Below are 10100 nucleotides of genomic sequence, written 5' to 3'. Positions count from 1 at the left end.
TCAGCCCTAACACAGAGCTCTGTACCCTGTGCCCCCTCCTGAGAATACTCTATGTTATCGTATGTTTAGTTAGCATGTTTGAGTGGTTTGACTCACCAAGAGGTATTTGAATTTACGGCATCGTCACTTTTTCATTTTCTCAGCAATGAGATCCAGAGTTCTCCCTACACATCAGGCTTCTATCACATAACTCTGCCCATGAAAGGTTCATGTTGGAATTATACAGGCTCCTAGCTGTAACAGTGGATGGCAGGACCTGGATTGAGATACTCTTTTACTAACAGTGAAAAAAAAAATGAACACATTGAGAGAAAATGAAGAAGTATTTTGAAATATGATCCAGAATGTGAAATGTCAATGGCAGAGTAAAATAAATAAAAGGCAATAAGCTTTGAAGATTTTGATTTATTATTGTTTTTTTAAATTAAAATGTAACAGGCAAATACACTGCCAAAGGCTTCAAGTATTGCAGGCCTTCAAGCATTGCTTTGCTCCAAAACATGTGTTGGCATTCCTTACATTAAAAACAGAAAGTCTATGTGCGTGCAATCATAGGTTCTTATCACAATCAAATGGAGACCTTTTCTATCACCTCCAAAAGTGTCCCCGTTTCCCTTTGTGTTGTTCTCTTCCTTACCCATCCCCATCTCTATGCCGAGCCAAGCACTGATGTGCCTTCTCTCACAAATAGATTGGTATGTGCTTACAGAATTTCAGAGAAACGGACTCATACACTACACAGATGTTTCAGTCTCTTACATCAGTACACTTATTATGACATTCATACATGCTGTTACTTCTCTCAACAATTAATTAAATTTTGCTACTGTGTAATACTTCATTGTCTGATTATTTTTGTTGTTTTCAGTTTTTCCTTGCTATAAACAAAGCTGCTATGAATAGTCACATAAGAGACTATGTGTGGACCTATGTATTCACTGCACTTAGATAAAAGTTCAAGAGCACTAGAGCATGGTTAAGTGTATGTTCAAGTTCAAGTTAACACTGCAGATTGATCTCACCTTGCTGCTTACAGTCTTCCTGATCATACAAATTGAATGGATTTACTCTTAGACCCTGTCAGATTGAGCAGCATGGTTAAGTGGCATATTGTCATAACAGTGGATTAAAATTGGCTTCTGTATATTGGCCCCGGTGTTGCTTACTTCTTCACAGCAGGATAGGCCAATTAACTCAAAGACTGCTAGCACCAACACTGATTTTTTTTTTTACACATCCACATGCTCTAAACGTTGTCCAAGTAAGTATATTTGCAGGCAGTTAAGAGTTTACCTGCTTTGTATATCCCACAAATCTGCATCCAGCATCTGTTAGCCATACTTATGGCAAACCCAGAGACAAAAAAATTTTTAAAAAGTAATAAATAATAAAAAATAAAAATAATTTAATAATAATAAAATGCCACTATTTGCTTTCAGAGCTCACTGACCCGTAGATTTCCCCTCTTGCTGATGATCCATGTCACCCAGACACCTAAGTGTCTCTCCTATTTCCCTCCCCTTCAGGAATTGCCATCCCCTTCTGAGTGATGGACCTCTGCTGCCAGGTCTGGAAGTTTCCCTATTCTGAGAGATTTTCCCACTCCAGCAACCTAGGGAAGCACCAGTAAAAATAAAGCTTGCAGTGTGCTACTGCCCTCTTGTGGTCCCATCTTTCACCTTGATCGGCCCTAAAATTTTGGAACCCACTTCCCCAGCAAAGGGTGAGAAGGATTGGATCTTGGTGATAAAGAAGAAATTGACATAGTCTACCCAGTCAGTAGGACAATCAATTGGAAAATCAATCCTGGGCAGTCTCAAGAGTTGAAGCAGTCGTTCATTGATGCACTGCGCAGTATACTTTTTACAGTCTCCCTCTGCGTCTCACTGACCAGGACAAGCAGTAGCGCCAGTAATTAAGTGAAGCCAAACCATTACTACTGACCTTTGAGGGCAGAGGCGATGATCTTGCAGGAGAAGGAGATCAGTTGCTCACATGTGGCCCCCACTGGGTAGGTGTTGGTCTTTGTATGGCTGATGAGCCCAACTAGAAAAGCAGGAGGCATATAGGCCTCTGGAATAAGGATGAATCACTCTTAGCCCCACAACAGATTACAAGTGAGAGGAGCTTCCTATAGCTCGATTGAGAATCTGGAGTACTCTGGGGTGTGAGGAGACTGCTAAGCAGGTAAATGAGCCAATGAGACCGACACATCTCCCAAGGGGAGAGCCCTTTGCAAGCAGCCCACTGTCTGATGCTTCTCTGCAAGATGCCCCTGAATTGTGACCCTCAATTATGCTGTTGCAGATGCCATCATTCTATACCTTCCCTGGATACATATAAATATCACAGCCCTTGGGCTGAGCCAGCTAAATTGTTACTCAAAGAAATTATCACTTGGTTTTCAACTGGAAAGGAGATAGGAGCCCAAAGTCCTTGCAGAATCAGTAAGGAAGAGAGGACCCAGAAGAGGAGCATTGGTGCTCCCCAGAAGAAAAGGCAGCACCGAGCCACCATAATGGGGACTGGGATAGTCAACCTTCTACTTTGCCAGTAGCCATCCAGGAGGTAATCAAGACAGAAAATACAAAAGGAGAGACCAGAGCCAAGGAGGGACCACTTCTGGCATGGAGGAGAAGACTCATCTTCTCTCTTGCCTGAGGCACGATCACTCCTGAAGTACTTGGGCCAGGAAACAAACAAACAAGGAACTGCATGTATGCATCTGGCAGGGAGTGAACTCTGTCTAATGGGGAAAGAAATTAAACAATCGTCTGCCTTAATACAGGATGAGAAAATGGTGTCCCTACTAAAGATCATGCACAATTAGAGCAGAATTTGGGAGTGACTCACACAGTGGCTCTGGGGCCTGCTTCAAATATATAATGTTGGTGTCTGTTTTCCTGGCTTGGAAGGTTGCCCACCCTATGTTAGCCATCACAATGGCCTGGGAAGACAATGCAGTGGAAAATGCTAGCCAAAGACAAAGATTTCCTCCAGTTGGGGATGTTGCAGTGGGTTTCTCAGGCAACAGGTGAATGAGGTATGTCATGATAGCTTGACAGTTCTGGAGGGGGCTGAATTGAGTCCTGCATACACCCAAATGTTTCTCAAGGGTCTCCAAACGACTTGGAGTCTTCTTTATTGGGCATGATGGCTAGTGCTGAAATAATTCAAGAGGCCAGAGCTTCCCTGGATTTAACAGCAATGCATAAAAGGAAAACCCAGAGGCAGGTGTTGCCTGTCAACACTATAAACACTATCCTATCTGGTGTAAACCAAAAGTACTATCAAAGTGAGGCTGCCCTTTCTAGTCTAAACAGGTCACCTATAGCCAGTCCCCAGGAGTAAGCATCAACTCCACAATGAACAAGAGAGTTTACATTGGCCCCTAAGAGAAAAGGGGGTCCCAAATTGGATGGTGTCTAGTGATCGTTGATGCAGTCACTATACCTATTATGGTTAGATTTTGATGCTCAGCCGGATTTTCCTTTGAAGGCAGCCTTATCTTCCACGTTGTTTGCTCTATGATCAGTGTCAGTGGCTGGGGATGCTCACTCACACAGGGATCCTGCAGTCGTGGAAGGCCCCCTTGTGTCAGAAAATTGCACTTTCACCCTGTTAACTGCAAACAGTAAACAAAACTGGATGTCTCAGTCAGTCCAAGGTGCTCATATCTCCCTAACCCCAGGGACCACTCACACTTTATAAATAGGCTACCCCCTGCCGGCGCTGTGGCTCAGTAGGCTAATCCTCAGCCTTGCGGCGCCGGCACACCGGGTTCTAGTCCCGGTCAGGGCACTGGATTCTGTCCCGGTTGCCCCTCTTCCAGGCCAGCTCTCTGCTGTGGCCAGGGAGTGCAGTGGAGGATGGCCCAAGTGGTTGGGCCCCGCACCCCACGGGAGACCAGGAGAAGCACCTGGCTCCTGCCATCGGATCAGCACGGTGCGCCGGCCGCAGCGTGCCGGCCGCGGCGGCCATTGGAGGTGAACCAATGGCAAAGGAAGACCTTTCTCTCTGTCTCTCTCTCTCACTGTCCACTCTGCCTGTCAAAAAATAAATAAATAAATAGGCTACCCCACCCCAGGAGGTCATCTGCTTGAGAAGAGGGTCAATTAAAGGGGTAATTCCCCATGTAACCATTTTTTCAAATATTTTATTTATTTATTTGAGAGGTAGAGCTACAGACAGTGAGAGGGACAGACAGACAGAAAGGTCTCCCTTCCGTTGGTTCACTCCCCAAATGGCCGCAACGTCCAGAGCTGCGCTGATCCAAAGCCAGGAGCCAGGTGCGTCTTCCCGGTCTCCCATGGGGGTGCAGGGGCCCAAGCACTTGGGCCATCTTCTACTGCTTTTCCAGGCCACAGCAGAGAGCTGGATTGGAAGAAGAGCAGACGGGACTAGAACCGGAGTCCATATGGGATGCCGGCGCCACAGCGCCGGTCCCTCCCCCCCCCCCCCCCCCCGTAACCATTAACATTGGCTCAGTTTTGCTAAAATGATGCTTCTGCCCCAAGTCCCTCCTCCCAGCCCCCCAAAGACTATCCATTTTCCCTTTTAGTGAATGGATCTGCTCATCCATCAGGTAAACTTATGGAACAAGACTAAGGCTTTTATGCTGCCACCAGGCACTTCTTGGAGTGAGGAACTCTCAGACTCAGCCCGAAGTGCCTCATCACTAGAGAGGCAGCTGTGGATGTCAAACAGGACCCTTGTCGAAATTGAAACCTTTACTGGAGCACAGTTAATTATCCCATTGCCTGAGGTTCCAGTTATGCCCTGCATAGTGGAGAAAGCTCCCTGCAAATTTTGATTCACTACAGGAGATTGTTTATTATATTGAAAAGTATATCTACAGGGCTGAGCTAAACCTAGCTCTACCAGAGTTTCACTGCTGTAAGAAGAAAGAGCCGCAAGCTTTGTAACTGAGATGAACTTACCAGCCCCTCCCCCCCACACACTCTGCCAGCTGAGAAATGCCTCTGGATCTTGCTCACTAGGGACTGAGGGAGACTCAAGACAAGAACATTAACAATTTCTTAATCAGTGGAATGAGCATAGGGTAAAAGGGATTCGGACGATTATACAGCCACCGACCACCACCCTTATTCAAATAATTCAATTTCCACATAGAGGAAGGACCAAAACGTCCAGCAGGCCCAGCTGTATGCAACACTTCCAGAAATAGAAAACATCTTTGACAATTTTTATAAGGTTCATGTTTATACCAACTTCTGTTTAGTGACTAATGGACTGATTGCTTGGTTGGGGCTTGGACAAAATCAGGGTTATAAAACATAAGGGCCAGATACTTAGGATAAGGCAATTACCCCAAATTGGCTCCTACTCTGCCTGTATTTGTACACCATTCCTCAGCCCACACCAAAAAAGACAAGAAAGATGTGGAGAAAGTGCAATAAAACACTGAAGGTGGTGAATTCAAAACTACAAAAGTTGCTAGGCCTTTTGAAGAACGGGGCATCCATAGAGCTTTGGGAAGAACAACCTCACACCCTCTATTGGTAAACACCACACACATGAGAGGTCACGGCATTTGAACATCTTGGCAACATGAAAACCAGGTGTAAATGCGGAGTCAACCCCCCAGCAGAGACATCCACAAGAAATTAGGGAGTGTATTACAGGCCACGTCAGAACTGACAAATCAAATCGAGTTCATTGGGCCTCTCTCTTAATCAGGATGAGTCAATAAATATGAATGGTCTTCGGAAGGTCCATCAGAAATGGGTACTGTGCAAAAACTATGCATGGATTTCATAATTTTTGTGACAATGTGACTTTATTTTTAAAAATGCATGTATTTATGTATTTACTTGAGAGGCAGAAAGACAAAAGAAGAGGGAAAAAGAGGTGTGGGGTAGGGGTGGGGTGTTGTGGCACAGCAAATCAAGCCACTGCCCGTGATGCCAGCATCCCATCTGATCACTGGCTGCTCCGCTTCTCATCCAGCTCCCTGCTAATGTGCTTGGGAAGGCAGCAGAAGATGTCCTGAGAGCTTGGGTCCCTGCCGCCCACATGGGAGACGCAGATGGAGTTCCAGGTTCTTGGCTTTGGCAGGGCCCAGCCCCAGCCATTGGGGCCATCTGGGGAGTAAACCAGCAGTTGCAAGATTCATTCTCTCTCTCTCTCTCTCTCTCTCTCTCTTCAGCCCCTCTCTTTCTAACTCTTCCTTCCAGATAATAAATAAAGCTTTTCTAAAAGATAAAGAGACAGAGAGAATGAGAGGCTTTCACGTCCTCTGATTCACTCCCTAAATGCCAGAAATGGGTGGGGTAGACCAAACCAAGTCCAGCAACCGGAACTCAGTCCAGGCCTCCCACATGGGTGGCAGGAATGCAATTGCTTGAGCCTTCACCATTGGCTCCCAGGGTATACATCAGTAGGAAGTAGAAATCCAGAATGGAGCAGGGAATCCAATGCAGGCACTCTGATATGGGATGCGGTATCCCAACCTGTGACTTAATCGCTAGGCCAAACAGCCATTATTACATTATCCACAAACCTTTTGTAGTATAGTCATAAGCCTTAACAGTGTGGTAGTTACTTTTTGCTTACCCATATAAGGCATCGATCTCTGCTAATGTCATTGAGGTGTTGATAAAAGAAAATGTAAAAATGGACATCGTAAAACAACATTGCTTGAATTTCTCACTTATTCCAGGGATCCAACCTTAGCAGGTATCATAGCATGACATCATGGGACTGTAAAACAAGGAGTATTGAGAGAACGTTCAGGACAACGTCATCTCAAGTGGCTAAAAATATTGCCCTTATCGAGATGACATTGGATCCATGCCCGTAGGCATGACTGCACCATATTTTAATTCACAGAAAACAAAGAGACTACTGTTAGGGTCTGAAAAAGCCCACCGCCCGAGGAACGACTCCAAGAGTCTTATTCTCTCATGCAACCAGCAAAGGGTTAAATTTATTGATCCAACATGTTGGGGCCCTCTGACAAGGACAGAGGAGCAGTGAGGAACTACAGCATAGGGTTTATAAAGGCAAAAACCACAAAATCGGGAGGGGGGAGAGAATACACGGTTGCTAAGTGGTTGCTAAAATCTTACAATCAGCAATTATGATCTTAAGACATAGACAAATCACATCTTCATTATTAGCCCAGGTAACCCAGGTGCAACCTTTTTACTTTTAGGCTTGAGCAATCATGCTAGGGGGGTTTTGTGCGTTGCCAAGGGTGATGTAGTGCACTGCTATTGTCCGACTATTTGAGATCATAGTTTCAGACCAGAGTCTCACAGTGGGGGGGTGCTTTCCCAGAATGGAGTCTCAAGTGCTCCAAAATGGAGTCCCTACTGTCAAGGTGCTACTTCACTCTGTCTTATTTTCACAGCTGCACCAGGAAGGTTTAAACCTATAAGCTTAAGCTTTACTTTTTACACCCGCACATATACAATTTTAACTCTTCACTACCAAGAGACACACTGCAATCTCTGCTGATAAATCACCTTGCACAGACACAATGTGATTACCAGTTTTCATGGACATGGAAGCCCTGAGATTATTACCCACAGCAAAAGAACCTTCACCTGATACTTTCTCCCTTTCCTTCTCTCTCATAGAACATCCTGGTAATAGCCATTTTTTCTTCAATCCTGACAAAGATCTTTGGTGGACCATTGAGCCCGAGTCCATTCTTCATCTGTTTCTGTTCATGAGCAGCATAAGCCAAAGAAACCACCTCTCACTACTTTTCTGCCCATGTCCCTTGTTCCAATTTTGGACACTTTGGGCCAAACCTTGACCTGCTCGGGTAACCTAAGGGGTGGAACCAACCAACTCCTGATCCTGTAACATCATTCAGGTGATACCAAGGGGAGAATCTGATTCCCTGCTGCTGGCCACAAGTGGCTTCCAACTTTTAACTCTACAGTGTTGCTCTTCCCTCTCTTTTCCTGAGAATGGCCCACCCCTTACCAACGTCAATTACACCTCGATTGACAGATCACTCTAACCCTGGTGATGTATACCTGATGCTGCCAAGGTGTATACGGAAACAGTACTCCTAACACACACCACACAGAGACACAACGCAGGTCATATTGGCGACAATGGGAGCCACACTGTTGACTGCTTCCCTCATTCAACACTACTAATACATCACGGACATTAACACTGGGACCAGCACTCTTCCTCCTCCAGCTAAGTCGAATGACAGTATTGCTTCTTGTTCATTGATGTCTTCTAAGGTCTGTGAGTCACGATTTACAGAAAAGCAGAGGAAACCTACCATTATCAACTCATGCCATTAAACAAATAAGAGTTACAGCCCGCTATTTATCTAGCCTCATTTCAGGAATGTCTTGCCCAGAGACAGTATGCACGGAGTAGTTTAACCTATATGCTTGTTGATGAAACAAAGACATAAGCCTCTTCCATAGTGTAACCTATATGCTTGTTGATGAAACAAAGACATAAGCCTCTTCCATTCTAGCACATTGCCCAAAAGAGAGATAAAATCGGAATGTATTCCTTGTCTCTGAATTTCAGTTCAGTCTCACGCCCCACTGTCTTCACACACCCCTCTCCATACATACATTCTTCCCAGGATTGGAAGTCCAAGGGCCAAACTTGAAAAGACATGTATGAAGGAATTCATCCCCCGCCTGCTGCCCCCTACCCCCACCCCTACTCCATCCTGCCTAAGAAAGAATATAGAAAAGCCCAGCTCCTGGGATCCTTGGGGTCAGGGCCCTCTGCCACGTGTTCTTTCAGTCTGTGTACACACTGGCAGTTGGTCACCCATCTCTGCAGATTTATTCTCTGAATAAACTCGGTCTGGCTGCAAGTTCGTACTCTGTCTCCTTTCTCTTTTCTGCACTCTTTTTTCTTACATGTGTGATTGCTGCACTCAAATTAAAAATGCTGTAATCTGGATCCAACTTCAACAAGCCCTATGAGATGGCATACAAAAAATTATAGCTCTTTCTGGGGCCAGTGTCATGGTACAGCAGATTGAGCTGCTGCTTGTGACACTGGCATCTCATATCTGAGCACTGGTTCGAGTCCCAGTCACTCTGCCTCCCATCCAGCTCCCCGCTAATGCACCTGGGAAAGCACAAGAGGATGGCTCAACTACTGGGGCCTGTGCCACTCATGGTGGCAGACCCATAAGGTGTTCCCGGCTCCTGGCTTTAGGTGTTGTGGCCAGCTCGGGGAGTGAACCAACGGATGGAGGATCTCTTTCCGTCTCTCTCTCCCTCTCTACTCTCTCTCTACTCTCTCTGTCAGTCTTTCTTCCAAACAAAGAAAAGAAAAATCTAAACAAAATCTAATTCTTTCTGTTCCTTTGATTTATGATAAATTCAAACACAGAAAGCAACGTACTCCCTTACGCAGGTCTTTTCTTCCTATTTATAATAATCTTTCTGTCCTCCCAGCAGAAGCCCCATTTACCGAGATGGAGTGAAACTATATTATCTGAGTGGCCAAGGGCACCCAGTCATGGACTTCAGTATGTACAACGAAAGCAATGTATACTACATGGTATTACCTTGGGCCAAGGGACGGCTGAAACAAGCAAACGAACGAACCAACCAGCGAAAAACAGGGACTACAACTAGCTTGGGAATTGTTCCCTAACCCAACCTTCTTGATATACCAAATGCAAATTTTACATAATGTTCAGTGTAAGCAGTCTTTACAGCAATTACAATGCTGGCTTCCCACACTGGATAATCATAGCTCCTGGGTGTAGGAGCAAAGATGATTCTTACAAAAATCATCTGATCCTAGGGAGAAACCTAACTGCTCTCTTCATTAGAGTTTATCCACCTAAATTGGCAATCAATGCCTCACAGCTATTACAGAATTTGCCAGGCCTACCGAAACTATGATTATTAAGGACTTAGAAAATGTTTGAGGGAAATTATAGTACAATGCTAACTTTCTGGGAACTCCTTAAAAGAACATACACATCACAACTTACAGAAGCGCAAAACAGTAATGAGAAGCTCGGGATTGAGACTAACCTGGGAGGAACTTTATTCATGTTGTTGTTAATAAAATAGTGCCATCTTGTCTGTGGCGCCATATGCCCCGGACAACATCATAGGCTC

The sequence above is a fragment of the Oryctolagus cuniculus genome, chromosome X (genome assembly GCF_964237555.1).
Source record: "Oryctolagus cuniculus chromosome X, mOryCun1.1, whole genome shotgun sequence".
Taxonomy (NCBI): domain Eukaryota; kingdom Metazoa; phylum Chordata; class Mammalia; order Lagomorpha; family Leporidae; genus Oryctolagus; species Oryctolagus cuniculus.
Note: the sequence above shows the minus strand (reverse complement) of the source record.